General features: G+C 41.7%; 2 long non-coding RNA genes across 3 annotated transcripts in view; one reads left to right on the forward strand and one right to left on the reverse strand.

The window, feature by feature from the left end:
- LOC128852594 (uncharacterized) overlaps positions 1–16,907 on the forward strand; it is a 42,576-nt gene continuing 25,669 nt past the window's right edge. For both annotated transcript variants that reach the window (XR_008450573.1, XR_008450572.1), the window contains exons 1-2: positions 1–737; positions 6,906–7,029. This is a non-coding gene — a long non-coding RNA (uncharacterized LOC128852594). The remainder of the gene's footprint in view (positions 738–6,905; positions 7,030–16,907) is intronic.
- Positions 2,065–16,907, reverse strand: part of LOC128852593 (uncharacterized) — a 62,924-nt gene continuing 48,081 nt past the window's right edge. Inside the window, exons 5-7 of the long non-coding RNA XR_008450571.1 lie at positions 4,992–5,189; positions 4,192–4,247; positions 2,065–2,168 (exon numbers count right to left, since the gene is read on the reverse strand). This is a non-coding gene — a long non-coding RNA (uncharacterized LOC128852593). The remainder of the gene's footprint in view (positions 2,169–4,191; positions 4,248–4,991; positions 5,190–16,907) is intronic.

A 16,907-nucleotide genomic window follows, 5' to 3' on the forward strand; every position in this document is an offset into this window, starting at 1 on the left:
GCCAAATTGTGTCTTTTATGGAAAAGAATGACAAATGGTTTAATTCAATATCACACGCATGTGTATATATGAGCTGAAATTCTGTTTGAACTCAAAGCTGTTAGGCAAATATTTTAGTCTCATCGCAAGTTTAAAAACAACAGACATGTGGGAGTACATCCATTTATTTACACTTGTACTGACTTAAAATTCAAAATGTTATTTGATGCTTTTAAAGTACTGCTGTGGGATGTTAAATTACTGATGAATTCTTACTGTTCTGAGATACCTTTCAACCTGCCAAGATGCATGATGATGATAATAATAATAATAACAGCAGTAGGGCAGGGATCTTTAAAATAATGCGGGGCTCATTCCTGTAAGATAAATATCATTTTCACTAACCCCCGTTTTATGATTCAGCATTTCTGATGCAGCAAAGTGAAATAATGAAACTAAAATGACAACAGGTTCGTGTGGGATGGGAAAGGGAAAACGAGCACAGGCATTGTCAGGATTTCTGTAGAAATTTAGGGGGAAAAATCTCCTCTAAATGGCACTTACTCCCCCCTCCCAAGGAAAATACCTCCTCTTGTTTTTACTGTTCACTAAATTTCCTTCTTTTATTCCTTTTTCTGATCTCATCCTTTTGTTCCCCTTCCCTCCTCAGATGCTTCTCCTTCCTCCTCGCAGCGGGAGGCTGCTGGCAGCTGGGGATGTCGAGCCACGGCCGCGGATGGCGGGGGGCTTGCTGGCAGGTGAGCTGCCGCTGGAGGAAGGAAGATGGGAGCCCGCGGTCTGCCGCCACGTATGTACAGGGCCTGTTTCACTCCTGCCTTCCTCTTTGGCACGCCCCGGTGGGTACATGGCACTGGGAGGAGGAGGAGGTGAGATGGCAAATGTGTTCTCAGGTGAGGATGGGGGCTGTAAGCCACCCCTTTTGGTGCACGCTGAGAAGTCTTCTGGGTGCCACCATCTCCATCCAAGAGAACGCTGAGTGCAGTGAGGGTCACTCTGCACCTGGCACGGCCACGGCTACGGGCAGTGATGATCATAAGCCGCCCCACGGAGGCAGAAGGGACAGGGCTTTTTGCCTCCCTCTTCCCAAAAGAGTTTTGTCGCCCGTACGGACGCTGTGAGCGTCGCTGCAGGCACAGACTTCACTCCAAGAAGTCGCTGCCCTACGGGATCAGAGGTCACGGCTGCAGGGCACCAGGGGCTGATTTATTAGACAGCTTAGGGCTCTCCAAGGTGCAATCCCCCAAAAAGAAACGCGGCCATTTAAACGAGTAGGAAAGCGTTCCAGCCCACCCCGCACTGCCCTCCGGGCACAGCCCCAGCCCCGCGGCTCCCCGGTCTCCGGAGGGAGGCGGTGCGGGAGGTGCGGGGCTGCGGTGCGACAGGTGCGGGGGCTGCAGAGGTGCGGGGCTGCAGTGCAGGAGGTGCAGGCTGCGGTGCGGGAGGTGCGGGAGGTGCAGGAGGTGCGGGGCTGCGGTGCCAGAGGTGCAGAGGTGCGGAGCTGCAGAGGTGCGGGGCTGTGGTGCGGTGCCAGAGGTGCAGGCTGCGGTGAAGGAGGTGCGGGGCTGCGGTGCGGGGGCTGCAGAGGTACAGGGGCTGCGGTGCAGGTGGTGCGGGGCTTCGCAGCCGCGGCTCCCAGCGGAGCCCGATCCCCGTGATGCGGGCGGGTCGCAAAGTTCCCCCGCGGCAGCGGGGCTGTTCGCAGCGACCCAGCGCGGAGAAACCCCCGCGTTCCCTTTCTGCAGCGTTAACACAAACGCACGCGAGCGCAAAAACCCTCTCGGGCAGAGCGGGCAGCGGCCCGGGCGGAGGGGACGCCCGGAGCATCCCGCGGCTCCAGCGCAGCGGCCGCGGGGCGGGGCTGCCCGGGCCCTCCGGGCCGCCGGCAGGGGGCGCTCTGGCTCCGGGAACCGCCGCTGCCGCCGCCCCGCGGGACGGGGATGGGCACGGGCGGCGGCGCGAGTTCGCCCCGCGGTGGGGCGGGCGGCGGGCTGCGGCCTCCGGGGCAGAGACAGTTCCCGGCCGCGTTCCCGGCCCCGTTCCCGGCGGTCCCGCCGCCAGAAGTTGGTGACAAATGTGTTGTGCCCGCGGCTCTCTTTGTGCGTCTGCAGCGCTTCGGTGACACCCCTTCCTCCGGCGGTTCCCGCTTTTATTGCTAGGAGAGATTAATCCTAAATAAGAGGAAAAGAAGAAAAGCCTTTGTAATTTTTGCGCAGTTTTTTTTAGAGCATCCTGTTGAAATGACAGCAGAAAAACAATGTATACGTATATATATTTTGTAATTGGCAAGTTTCTTCGCTCTTCCTTTACTACAGAGACGTACCCAAAGGGATACTTGATTTCTTCATTCGTATCGTTGATTGCGCTCTATAATTACTACCTGTACACACTGATGTTTGTGTGTGTCTTTTGAGAGTCAGTAACAAAAATTGTTATTATTAAAAGTCTCCCAAAACAAAGATTAAAAAGGACAGAGGAAAATATGATAACCTAGCAGCCGAAGCACTCTTTTCTCTTACACACGATACAAACATTTTGGACCAAATCCTTAGCGGTAAAAATCGGCACAGTGAACCTCCCCGATTCACCTCAGCCAAAAACCTAGTTTGAGCGCTCAACATACTCAGAAATTGTAATAAACAGTCCAGAGACACTAAAGAGCACGGCCTCGCATTTCAAGAAAAATCAAACTAAGCTCAACTAAAACAAAATTAATTTCTTTTTCTGTACTACAGTAATTACTGTAGTGACTGCAAATTTGTTTCACATACACACAGGCATGTTTTTAACCAGGAGCTGTATGTGACGCTTTAAAATGAAACGAGGTGATTTCTTGTTTGATTTTATTTGGTGATAGATGTGCGGTTATTTCACTCTAGGATATGTGAACAAGTCTTTAAGAAATGAAAGGCATTCTGCTTTATTGCTGCGTAGCCTGCGAAGTCTTTTAGTGACCTCACCATTTCAAGTGGCTTTAAAATAAGAAGTTTAATAGTCATATTTTCAAAGTTTTTTTTCTGTGGTGTTTTACTTGCCTGTCAAATTTATCCTGTGCACTGTGGTGATCAAGCAGCATTTCAGGTAGTGGCTTTTCTATTATTTTAATAGGAGGTTTCCCAAATCCCCCCCTGGAATGAGATATTCTTTACAATAAGGGGCAGGTTCCCCACACTTGGAACCCATCTCCCTGCTGACTTTCATCCCTAGGTTTCTTCAGTAATTCCTCTAATGTGTCAAGCAAAATAGATATTCAAAGATGGGGAGGGAGGGGGGGAGAAGGGAGGAAAAAAATAGGCCTCCCAGTGAGCTATTGGTTTGAAATATGAAATATTTTATTGATACGATAAAAACCCAGACATAAGGAAGCAGTTTGATATTGCACAATATTTGAAAAAAATAGTGTGCATCTGTTTAGCACAATATACTGCATAATGACAGCAATCTTCCCTGTTTGTATCTATTCATCTGATTATACAGTGTAACAATTCTTTTTGCCACACATTTATTTACTAAAGGATTTTTTTTTTAATGGATAATAGATTAGTAAATCAGATATCATGTGCTTGGGAAAATAAGTTAGTTGACTCCCTACACACAAAATAGTTGCAATTCATATTTTATGTGGTATTCAGTGATACTTGCATATACAGATGAAGTTATGTGCTTCCCTTGTGGCGAAGACAAAGGAAGTTTTAAATCACTATTTAGTACTCTTTCATCTAGGCACACGTTATTTTGAAAAGCTTCAGTTTTTAACACTGCAATGCAGCACTGATGTAATGGAGAGCTTTGACTTACTTGAAGTATAACCCAGTGGCCTTCTTTTGGTGCTTTTTCCATAGCTATTTCTGCTACAGCTTCCTGCCCTTGACCCAACGATACATTGTGAAGTTCCCCTGAGTCAATGGTAAATTCAAACTTGTTCTCTAAACAGAACAATATACTGTACTACTTTGAGCCAAATAATGAAGTGTTCAAACAAGCATATGTTCTATGCACAGTGTTTAAATGGCACCACGTTGCATGAGTCACTAAAGCAAAGAAAATAGCCCTCAAAAATATAGTTTCAATAAATCGTCTGAGCTAGGGTATTGCATTGCTTTCAGGACAGGTATAGAATATTGACAAAATACTGCTGTGTCTGAAAAGCAACCCGGAAGCAGAACAATTGATTCCTGCTAATGGATTCCTTACCTACTGCCTGCAGAAATATTCCAATGCACACAGAACTGGATATGTTAGAAATGTACCTAAAGAAAAAACGAGAAATGAAATTATTGTCTCCCTAAAGGTCACACCATTGTACACAGGCAATACAAGAGGCTAAACAGAAGTCATTACGCTGGCATTAGGAGAGTTAGCAAGACTTCAGCATACCCAGGCAGCAGGGTAAAATCTGTTACTCGAGTGTGCTTACGCAAGGGTGATGACTTGCGCTAGTAAAATGCAGAAGAGCAGACAGCTAGCTCTTACTTCAGAAAGCAGCCAGCATTCGCCCGGGCAGCTGTCTCAGTCAAGCACTGTAACTTTCATCAGATAGTATGTGTTCCAGATGTAATGCCGTCTGTGCGTTAACATGTGACAGCACTCAGCAGTAATGGAAAGGACTCGTTTATTTCTCTGGTTGTTGTAGTTAGAATATGTAAGACCTGTGGTATTGCTAAATAATTTGGTATAAATTTCTTATATTTCATGGTAGATGCTGTGTTTTCTTATGATTGTCAGTAATACGATCTGATCCAGACTCTTCTAATGGCTCAGAATCGATAAGGGGATCAGGGAATGGTACTACCTTCCTTGAAAGTTTTTGTGAACACTGAACACATTTTGTTCCAAGTCACATTCGGGCAAAGTTCCCATAAATTAAGAATTACAGTTGACAGAGCCTCAGGGAAAACAACAGTTAAGGTGTAAGACCCATCCATGGGCATAATATTTTATCATGACTTCTGTTTGGTAGAGATCCAAGTACAACACACGTTAGGGTCATTCACAGTGCAAAATCCGTCCTTCAGAGGGCTGACGCTGGTAATGCAAACTGACAGCACAAGTCATCCCGGCCAATCTGCTGTCTCGCATCAGTATCAGGTTCGGGAGAAAACTTTTGCTTTTCACTCTTTTAGAAATAGGTCCTTTATGAACATTCCATCTCCATTGCTTCTGCTTCTCCTTCCCAGGAGCCTTCAGTAGCTCTGTTCAGGTATCAAAATTCATTCATCATTGTCCACACTTGAAAAAATACTATGCAGAGCCAGTACATTTGTGCACAAGCATAATGGAGTTCAAAAATCAATGTAACTAATTTTTTTAATTTTTAAAAAATAGTGTGTAGGCTTATTATTATGGGTAACCTGTACCCTGATTTCTCTCAATGCAGAGCTAGAGAGAAAATCAAGTAACTATTGAAACAGTGGTCAACGTAAATTCAAAGAAATCACAAAACATTGGTTTGTGTTTTTTTTTTTTTGTAACTGAAAGTGTTTGGACAGAACAGCTGTTAAATTAATAGAAATGATTTGCAATATTTGTCTGTTCATTTTTGCTAAGCTTTGGATTTTATTTGTGGCCAAATTCTCCATTTAAAACATTCCAAAAGCTTCTAATGCCATGCAATACAGACTGTGGATATCATAAGCTTGAATGATACACACGTAGAAACATTCCTTATAATACGTGACTTTGTTCACAGATGATGATGAAGTGTATCAGCTGGCAAGACCAGCTAAGCCTTCACCAAAATATGGTCAAAATTCTAAATGTAAGGCTTTTCTGAAATATCTGCCTTCACAAACTAAATGTGGACTTTTGTGTGTAAACCCTTTAGTATGTCAACAAGGCTAGAAACACTGAATTGTGCTGAGAAAGAGCACTAGTACAATATTCCGAGGTCTGTTGAACTCGTATTTCTCTAGAAAAGGAACAGCTTCTGTCAAGAAATTGCCAGATCAAAGATACATGGCAAAATGCTGAAATTTTTAGAAGCCTGTAAGAACCAGGTCTAAATTTTCCACTGTTGTAAAAAAACAAAAAGGGAGCTCAGTACCTTTATTTGTTACATTGCATAGGCATGTGCTGTGTTCTGTTACTCCGTATTTAATTGAGAAGTGCATTCAGCAAGGTATTAGCAGTGAGCACTGAGTTATAAGCTGTCAGAGCAGCGAAAGATAGGACAGAAATAAACTGTTAGCTGCAATTGCCCCTTTGAAAAAGAACAGGAATTTTGAGAGGGGAGTGAAGGAGTTTCCTTGTCCCCGGTGGAGTTTATTATTCTCTGGAAACAGGTATACCAACCCTGGCTCATGAAGATACTTTAGAATAGGAAATGTTTTGCCTTTGAAATGTACCAGATTACATGTCATTTCAAATAGTGTTCATGGCAAAGATACCCTTGGGACCACCTTACAAGAGCTTTATTTCTTGCCTGCAAATTAGTCAGTTCAAAACACTTCTTTCATCTCTGCCTTCAGCTCTTAATACCACACATGCCATTTGTGAAATAGGGGATAAGAATGAAAAGACCCCGAATACAATAGTGCACGTAAAAAAATAAAACAAAAGATTGTAAAGGCAAGAACGAGATGGGTTTCAGCTGACACAGAAGAGAATAAAATTTTGGTGCATTTTTGGTGGCATTTCAGTAAACCCTCGTTTTAATTTTTTTAACGTTTCAGCAGGGGCTCATTGAAACAGCTATGTTTTCCAAGTGGCAGACAGACAATACCATCTAAATTATTTTTAAGAAAGCATTTATAGCACTAAGCACCCACTACTACTAAATCCGTTTTAGAGGAGAAGGGTGGAGGAAGAAGAAAGGTCAACAAATGTATGAAGTCCTTTGTGTAATGCCTCACTGAAATTTCCCAACTCCCTCAGCTGGCTTTTATTTTTTTATTTTTTTTTTTTTTCAGAATCCTGGTGAAATGCAGTAAAGGATTTAAGGTTATCGTCTGTCTCTCTCTAACTTCTGACATCTCTTTATAACAAGAAAGAGTCACAGCCAACTGTAACAGGAGGGCAACACAATGAATCCTGGTAAGAGAGGGAAGGGGGGAGGTTCAACTTTGCTGCCCCTTTGCCCCTATTTCTTCCTCACAAAACAGAAGTGCCATCTGTTCCTAGTCCTAACATGCATGCATTTGATTTCCATTCAGTGATAACTAACACAGGAAAAAGATTATCAAGTGATCTAAAGCACTATCAGCATTAGCAAGTCTTCCCCATCCAGTGTTTTTGTTTGCATCTCCCAAGATCTGCAGATGATATTGTTATGGGCAAGTGGCTTAATTACCTAGAATTATTCTGTTTGCTCTTGAAGGACCATATGGTTAAGGTGTGAGGCACGATCAGACTAAGGATATTTAGGTGCTTGGGTCAGAGAGAGATTTAGGAAAATCAAACAGGAGGATGGATGTTTAGATTCTCCAGCTTGAATTCTGTACACTAATCTCTATTACTTGGTGCTGTAATACATCATCATAATAATGACAAATCAAGTCACAGTGTGTTGTCTGAAAACAGACAGTCAATATTAAAGTGTGAGCTTGTTTAAAAAAAAATACATCTATAAAAATGTTTCTTAGGCTTCACAGTCAAAGTTATGACATTCACAAGTAAAATGCCAAACAATACCTAACCACCAAACATCTTCCAGCAAACATAGTTTAAGATCCAAAAAAATGATGAGATATCTTTTCTTCCTAACTCATTGCAGGTCCCAAAGACCCCATGGATCCCTCAGTTCTGCCCAGTTCCGCCTGATGTCTTATTGTTGAAAGTTATGGCATGCAGCAGCAGATATCAGTGAAGGAAAGGCACCTAAAATGTACTGTTTGCAAAGCAAGATAATGATTAAACAATAGGTGCAGTGGGATTTCCTTGTCCCAGCCCTCCAGGCATTTCAATGCTCTTTTCTCTTGCTGTCTATACCTTATTATTTCACCAGTTTCTCATTTCTTCATCTTCTCATCTTTCCCTCCTTTGCTGCCATTGCCTGCCCACCTTGTTACTCCTATAGCCAGAAGTCGACAATGTGTCAGATGCCAGCTTTCTTCCCAAGGAAGGGGGAAGGACTGCAAGCATGGCAGAAGCGTGTCCAGAGCTGTCATAATTAAATAAACCTGTAAAATGATTCAAGATGGCAAAGCCAAGAAGATGGCTAGCAAGTAGCTTGTGCTTTAGACTAGCTTATTTTGCACAAGTCAAATATTGCTTAAGTTGTATCTGAAGTCTGAAGCTGATCTGTCTGGCAAACCTACTGATGTCTACATTGTCAAATTACGTGCAACAACATTTCATTTCTCCAAATTTCCATTAATTTCATTGCCTTATTTTCTTTCTTTCCCTCCTACACCAAGATGACATTTTTGAAGCGTACTTTTAAGAGTGTTATTTAATCAAACATTCCAAGGGAACTCCCTATAGACATCCATGATTTAATGCTTCTTCTGAAGGTTGGCAGACTGGCAACAGCAATTGGTTTAACCCCAGTTAGTTTTTAGATAATAAATATAGTACATTTTTTCTCAGTCAGGACTGTGTTTTGTCTAAGCCGCTCAGTTAGAAATATACCAAATAAAGGCAGATCCCAGCCATGCATTGGGGTGAGCACCCAGCCTTGATCAGAGCAGAAGGTGCTCGGCACCTTGCTGGAGTCAGCCATTGTGCATATCCTCATGGGAGACGCTTGTAGGTGACTTCCAGATGACTTTTACGAAACCGGGCAAGAATTCACTGAATCACAGAATACCAGGTTGGAAGGAGCTTCAAGGATCACCTGGTCCAACATTTCTTGCCAAAAACATGGTCTAGACAAGATGGTCCAACATCATGTCCGTCTGAATCTTAAAGGTGTCCAGTGTTAGGGAATCCACTGCTTCCCTGGGGAGATTACTCCAATGGCTGATTGTTCTCATTGTGAAAAATTTTGGTCTTGTGTCTAATTAGAATTTTCCCAAGGGTAACTTGTACCCATTATTCCTTGTCTTTTCCATGTGACCCTGTAAAACCGGAGTCTCCACCTTCTTTGTAGCCACTCTTTAACTACTGGAACATGGTCTTCCCCAAGTCTTCTTCAAGGCTGAACAAACTCAGTTCTCCCAGCCTTTCTTTATATAGCAGGCTTCGCAGCCCTGTGATCATCTTTGCGGCCCTTCTCTGGACCCTCTCCAGCCTGTCCGCATCTTTTTTTGAATAGAAGGGACCAAAACTGAACACAGTATTCCAGGTGTGGCCTGACAAGCACTGAGTACAGTGAGATAATGACTTCTTTATCTCTGCTGGCGATGCCCTTGTTGATGCAACCCAGTGTCCTGTTGGCTTTCTTTGCTGCAGCAGCACACTGTTTGCTCATATTGAGCTTGTGGTCCACCAGGACCCCGGGTCCCTTTCCATAGAGCCGCTCCCCAGCCAGGTAGATCCCAGCCTGTGCTGCACTCCTGGATTTTGTTTTCACTGGCTGACTGATATATAATTCAATACAGAAGATGCACTGAGCTCTGAAAACAAGTATGGTCAGCAGCTGAATTTGAATTTCTTTGTCGTCCCTTTCCCTTCTCCATTCGGGATTTCACTTTCCAGCTCACAGCACATGCACTGGAAGCTGAAGCAGCCTCTTTTATTAGGTTAGTATTTTCATCCTAGTCCCGAATCACATCTGTGCAGGCTTTGGGCTCCTCTGCTCTGTACCCATTTATCACTCTTTTCAAAGGGAAGAAGGAAACTCTTGGTATGGGAGCAAAACTTAGAAGAATTCTGTGCCGATTAAGAGCAAGAACACAGCTGCACAAGACTCAGCATACTTCTCACAGGCAAAATGCAGTGAAGGAAAAGATGGCACTTTAAGCTAAATCAGAGATCATTATACAATACGTTTTCCATTCATCTCATTCTAGGAAGAATATGTATATGTGACAGCAGCACTCTGGACGTGAAGAGCTACTTTGAAACTACGTGCAGCTCCTGGTGTTTGAGGTTAGAATGGATAGTGGAGAGTGAGAAAATTGGCTCCTACAGCCACAGCAATGTCTGTGCTTTTCTGCCCTTAGTGAGAAAGCAGCCTGGACTGGCTGAGAGCAAACGCAGTTTGCAGGAGGTGTTTCAGAGTGGCATCCCTTGCCTGAGGAGGAAGTTTGCAGAGTCCAGCAGAGCGGGTTAGCAGCATGGACACCCCAAGCTGCCACAAGCAGTCCTGAGCAGAAGTACACAAAGCTGTCCCCTCCTACTGAGGTGAAAGCAGGAAGGCATGCGCTTGAGGGCTGAAAATCATTAGGCAAAAGACTGTTCTGCAGGCTGCATGGCCACACGTACAGGTATACACACACAGAGAATCATAAATAGGCGCTCATGCAGGCTTCATGCTGTACTTGGAGAGCTGAGCTAACTAGGCTGTGACAGTAAGCTTTGCTCTTTCAAACAGACCAATGTAAATAGTAGTTGCGGGTGTAAGGCAGGTGTTTGGGTTCTTTACACTCAGCCTCACATTGTCAGAGGGTTTTTCTCACTGCATTGCCCTGTGAAGTACAATAGTAAAAGCATGTGACAAGAAGGAAAGGTAGGTGTAAGCCAGTGGTAGCATTAGATTAAAACAGCGGCACACAAACACACTGACCTCTTCCCGAGACAGAGATAATTCACTGAATTGATTTTATTCAGCTTGTCCAAGAGAAAGTAGACTGCAACTGGCCAAAAGTGCTTCTGAGCTTCAGTGATCTTTACAGTGTTTCCATTTCCAGGTCCTTAAAGATATTGGTGATGTTAAGATGTAGCATTACACTCGGATTCTTCTCATTGGCAAAAAGGTATTGTCAAAGGGCAAAATATATACAAACCTAAGAAACTTATTCTTAGTCCAATTAATATTTTAAACAATCTAATAGTCAAAATTACTTAACAAATACAAGAAAGTCTCATTAAAAATGAAGTTAAAATTGCTACACAAAAATTTCCCTATTCTCTAGTGTTGTGCTTACTCCTCCAGTTCTCCTTTGGGTCTTAAGATTGACACTTCACTATTTCTCAAGAGGAATGGGGTGTGAGTCATCACCAGGAGTGTGATATTCATGGGGGTGGGAGGGCCTTTCTCCTCAGTCTGGTGTCTGCTCGGATTTAATTTTACGTGTTTTCTTAACACTACCAACTTACTGTGATTAAATGACTGATTTGTATTACCTGTGTCTGCACTCTTCACTGCAACTTAATCCAGAGCAAGAGGCAGTTCAGCCCACAATGAATAACAATTTGTTATTAGTATAGAGTTAAGCAGAAACAAATCTAGTCAAGGGTACCTCACAGCTCAACAACTGCTGTCACAGCTCACACAAGTTAAAATCTACCTAGGCCCAGGCAAACTCCGGGGAATTGCTGAGACCCTACATTGCCATGTCAATACAAACCTTGTTGCTTTCTACTAATAATAGCAAAATTGCATTTACTGAGCTGTAAGATCACTTTGGATAGTTCGTAAAATTCAGAGTTCAGCAAGGAGATGCAAACCTTCCTATGACTGCAGAATCATGACTGAGCATCAGATCTTGGAAGCATTCACTCTTTTCTATCTCTCTTGAATCACAATAATCATATAGGTCTGATTGACCTGTATTTCTTCATTGCCATTAGAAGACCAGCTAATAAAAAGTGTTTGATTTTCATTTCCAGTAAAATTTGAGCAATCAGCAGGAATACTGTGATTAGAATGAGAGCTATAGGTTGTAAAGATAAGTTAAAAATTCCTGTAGCTGTAGGAGAACATAGTGTAACCTGTAAGAGGACAGGATAATTAAGATCACATGCTTGGATCTAAGATACATCACACACACTCTCAGGCAGGTTTTACACATGAGATTATTCACACCAATTTAGTCTTGGGTTTTAGACAAAAATTTAGACTTGGGTTTTTTTGTGGTTATTATTATTATTATTATTATTATTATTATATTGCAAAATCTTGTTCTTTCCTGGATACATCTGCAAGAAGCTGGATCCCAAGGATATGGTCCCCTCTGAGGAGCTGAATAATACACTGGTCTTGGACCTATGGTTTGGTAAGGAGAATACTTCTAAAGTAAATCCACTCTTTGAAAATTAAGAGAGTAGCAGAGCTCTTCTGAGTTTATCCCTGCGAAATTTCTAACAGTATTTGGCTCTGCAATATACTGGTATGTAGCGCTCCTGAGTTTCCTCTACATTCAATGAGAACAGAGGATACTCAGGACTTAGCAGGAAGTATTCTCCATTTTGAAGCATCAAGCTGCTGAAGTACACCTCCTCCACTCCATTAAGAGTATGACCTCTTAACGTACCTAAAATTATTTAATTAACATTATAAATATTGGAAAGAATACAGTTGACAAGTAATTCTAGGAAAGATAATGGACCTGTAATTGCAGGTGTCAGAATTTAGTAGAAAAGATGGTGTTTCTCAAATTTATTTTTTAAATGTTTTAAAAAGCTGCTTAAAGAAGGGAAGCAAGCAAGATTTCAGGCAGTATGTGTTTTTTTTCCCCTCAGTGTTTTTTTTGGACTAAGAATAGAAGGAACATGTAGCAAGCATCTTGCTATTAAATTTGGCCATGACAAATAGTGCAGCTGCATGCAGTGTGCAAGAACATCTTGTAGAATCACGACACATGCAGGATCCCCCACGCTAAGAGCGTGACATTATACTGAAAATAATTCACTTGTAAAAGCAGTGTAAATCCATTTTATATAATCGCTCTCCACCTTCTCCTCCCCCTTTTCTTTTGAGTTATGTTAACTAAAGTATTCTGTCACTCCTTCTGTGACTAAGCATTTCAGGATTGTCCCCTTCTTTCATCAACAGCTAGAATGCAAATATTTCTTTCCTGAAGAAATAGAAATTTTAAGAAAGAATAACCAGTGGCAGAAATGCACCAGATGCCAGAGCTTACTTGAAGTGGAACTTGACATGGTTTGCAGATGCAATTTAACTCTTCAGAAGTCAAGGGGTGATTTTCTGTGTCTCTGTATCTTGTGCGGTTATTCTCTTCAATGTGAGCAGTAGGATAGCTACCAGTCTTTACTTCACCCATGTAAATGACAGCACAAAGTACAGTGATATGGAAAATTATGTCTATAATGTATAGATTTCCAAAGTAAGGGGAATCTTCTTGTCTGGAATACTGAGGATTCCCACAGCTTACCATTCAAATAAAGCACTTAGAGAATTTGGTAGAAGTTCCTTTAAGCTCTACAGTGTTACAAAGAAGTGCCTTCTTCAAAATCCTTGAAAGCTTTTCTTTTCCCCAAAACAGTTCTAACAAAATGGTTGCTCCTTCTTCTAAATATTCTACAGTTTTCTCTCTTTAACAGTTTCTTTGCAATATTTAGATTTAAAAAAGTAAGAAATTTTATAATGGCAAAACAAACACTGATTTTTGTGTAAGTCTGAGGTTGTTTGAAGACTATGTGGTGATAATACTATGACAAGGCAAACACATGCATGCTATTAATGCCAGGATCGTCATTTACTTGTTTCTTTGGAAACATCTTAACTTTCAGTCATTAGGACAGCTCAGGCGTTATAACTACATGAAGCTCCAAGAACATTTCCACACTCTTTATGCAGACTACAGGGCAAGCCTGAAGCTAGATAGGTCATAATTTTCAACTCTATGCACATTAAATTCCTGCAACTGAACTGCAAAACTACAACCTTTGCAAAAGATTTCCTTAATGATTTTATTGGCCTGCATTTTGAGTTTTCTGACTTGCTGATACTCTTTGGTCAAGCCCTTTGAACTCTGCGTCATGTGCCATCTGAACAAAGCCCTGGTTTTCCATTTCAGAGAGACTTACTGTACATAAATGAGAAGGTTTTAAAAGGGGTCTGATGATGGAAAAGATATGCAAGTACAACTGATATCACCTGACAACATATGCTTACTATTAAGGGTATATTTATCTCTTAATTAAATTAAATGATTCTTCATTTAATAATGTAATGATTTTTAACATGCACTTTCCAGTTTGCAAGTTCAGTAACTGCTTGCAAAACATACATAATCAAGTGCATCGCCATAGCAGAAAGGAATATCATAAGGCCTGCAAAGCAGTTACAAAGTTGGAAAACACATATTAAATTTTCCGTATCCCTGACTGTGACATGGGGAAGTGCACGTTCAGTGGCCAGGTGTTACTGCAGTCAACTGTAGCCACTCCAAGCTAGAAATGAGTGTCTGGGTCATGCATTATGTTCACCAATCCTTCCACTGGTGGTGCTTTATTCTTAGCTGGTCTCTTGGGTAAATGGTCCAACAGATGCAAACAGCTCAATGTAGTCCTAGACTCTGGTTAATAATATAAATAGTCATGCATTTTTAAGAAGTTAGCACTATAAGGACTTGTGGAAAAAATGTATCAGAGAAAGCTACATTTATATGGTGTGTAATGTAGACCAGTGAAATTCCCCTCTTGCAGCTTTTACTTTAAACAAATTTAAGAATTTTATGGTGATTTAAAAAGCTTTATTTCATTTTTCACATGATGGAGACACAGTGATTATTGGAAGTAGACACACATTGATACATTCATCATGGATAAGTGCCTTGAAAAATACATATTATAAAATAAATAATTCCTAAAAAATAAACATATTTGTTTTAGACCCAAAGGAGCCAAATTCAGCAGCAAAATTGTTATTGTTGTGGCTGATGTATTTGCTTTAGTTCTTTGTCTTCCTCTCTATTTCTGCTGCTGTAAGACTTGTTTACAGCTCTGCAGCCAGAAGAACATCCTGAAGGAAATTACTGTTAGCAGGCAAAAAAATATCAGTAATTCAACCTAAAGCACTGTCAACTTAATTTTAAAGTAATTTTTCTGCCTTGAAAGTTCAGGCTGAAGTGGTAAGTTTGCAAATCCATAAATCAAACCTTATTAATAAAGGAGACACATATTTCTTTTTCAAATATTGTATTTTCCTAAAACTTCATTATAAGCATAGATTTCAGTAATTAATTCTTAAATTACTAGAAGCAGGAGGAAAGTAAAATTGTGAACTCTATTCTGTACATCATAGGAAGGTTTAAAATAGAAAAGCTAGCTAGCTATTGCCTATTCAACTTTAATAAATGCACACTGAACATCCAAATTTACGACTGAAAATTTCCTACAATTATTTCTGGGAGAAGCCATACATAGGCCTTGTCAGCATGAAGAAAATTTTGGGGTGCTAATGACCAGCTAGTGGAGTTAGATCTTGAGCAGCAATACTATGTTAGCACCCAAAGTGTCATATCTTAAAGTATTCCCAAAATCAGTCATACTTGCAGTGTATCTCATGAACACAGGTTTGGGGTATCATCGGGATGTCGAGGTTTTTAAAGGTTTCACAGTGTGATGATGAAGTTGCTGTTTGATTTATAGTTATTAACACTCATATTTTGGCATTCAGGAGGGGAAGATGTGTGCTACTGAAGATACCGAAAAGCCAGCAAGAAATAACAAGCATGTCTAGATCCTTGAAACTTAGTGAATGCTCTGCTGGATGCATATGCTCCACCGGGAGATTTTTTGTCAATGGTAGCATGAAAAGGTGCCTTGAAAATGGCACCCACCATTTGATTTGTTTAACTACATGCAGCAGTTTGTTAGCATGCCACCGTGTCTGAGCAAGGCAGCTGGTCCCTGAAGGCAATGCCCTGCAGGCAGCAAACGGGGTGCCTTTGGCTTTGCTTTGACTGCAGAGACTCTGGTGCAAAAGGTCTAGGGCGAGGAGAAGGATTTAATTTTGCATTGCTTCAAACACCTTAGAATTTGATGGATCGGGCTTGGGGTTTTGCTGAAATTTGTTGTAATGATGGTCATTTATGAGTTCAAAAACTGAATCCAAACTAGCGTTCTGATGTCCTCTGAAGCCTGAAACTGTTTTGTACAAGTCTTGGGTTCCTGTCATGGGTATATCACCATCTCTGTGTCCACACTTCAGCTCTGTCTGTAAGCAGATTTAACAGATTCAAAATGAGAAGCAGATTTGCATACAAGCAAACAAGATGCATTCATTGTTCCAGGACACAGAAAAAGTGAAACCTCAGTATACATTCAGACTCAGAACTGCAACCGATATTTACTGAGTAGCAGCCACCTTCTGAGTCTCAACATACTATGGAAATCTTTGAATCAAATGGTCCTCGTGGAGCAAGAATTAAAGATGCTCTTCAACCCTGGGCTGGTGCATATGACAAGATCGGTACTTAGTGTAAGTGCTTTCTGCTTGTCAGTGCAGTTGAAGGCGAGTGGGGGTACTTACTGCAGCAAGCAAAACCAATAGGCAACATGTAGGGTAATGTGACAAAATGAAGGCAGCAATAAAGAAGAGGTGGAAGGTACAGTACTGAGTAGGGCACACTGATGGCTCAAGTTGAAAGTGTTTTGCTTCTCATCTTGAACTTTTTAATTAAGGAATTTCACAGTAATTTTGACCAAGCTTAAAGAGTAATATTTTTTAGTGCTTGGTTCACTAAATACTTTCTTGCAGTCTAACTAAGCAGCAAAGATCAGAGCTGAAGGAATTCAGTGCATTAACAGCACTTTCTCTCCAGCCTGCACTGTAGGTAAGTGCTGTCCTGTGGCAACCTTCTAGGAGTCAAGTGATTTAGAGAGCTTAAACAAGGCGGGTAATGTAATAGGCTGGGGCTCAGAACCCCTCTATACTCAGACACAACGCTCAGCAGCAGAGGCTGTAAGAAAATATTTTCTGTCATTTACCAGAGGGGCAGGGGAGGGAAGGGAGGATGCCTGGTAGCTGTAGGAGGGGCAGTGGGTACAGCTAAACTAGAAGGAGGGGAAGGGCTCAGGAATATAATGAGGAGGTGGGAGAAATGACACTGGAATAAAAGGGTGAGTGAGTATATGAGATACCGACTCATCCTGGCCTTGCTCTGTTCAAAGCACTCCCT

The sequence above is a fragment of the Cuculus canorus genome, chromosome 6 (assembly GCF_017976375.1).
Source record: "Cuculus canorus isolate bCucCan1 chromosome 6, bCucCan1.pri, whole genome shotgun sequence".
NCBI classification, from domain to species: domain Eukaryota; kingdom Metazoa; phylum Chordata; class Aves; order Cuculiformes; family Cuculidae; genus Cuculus; species Cuculus canorus.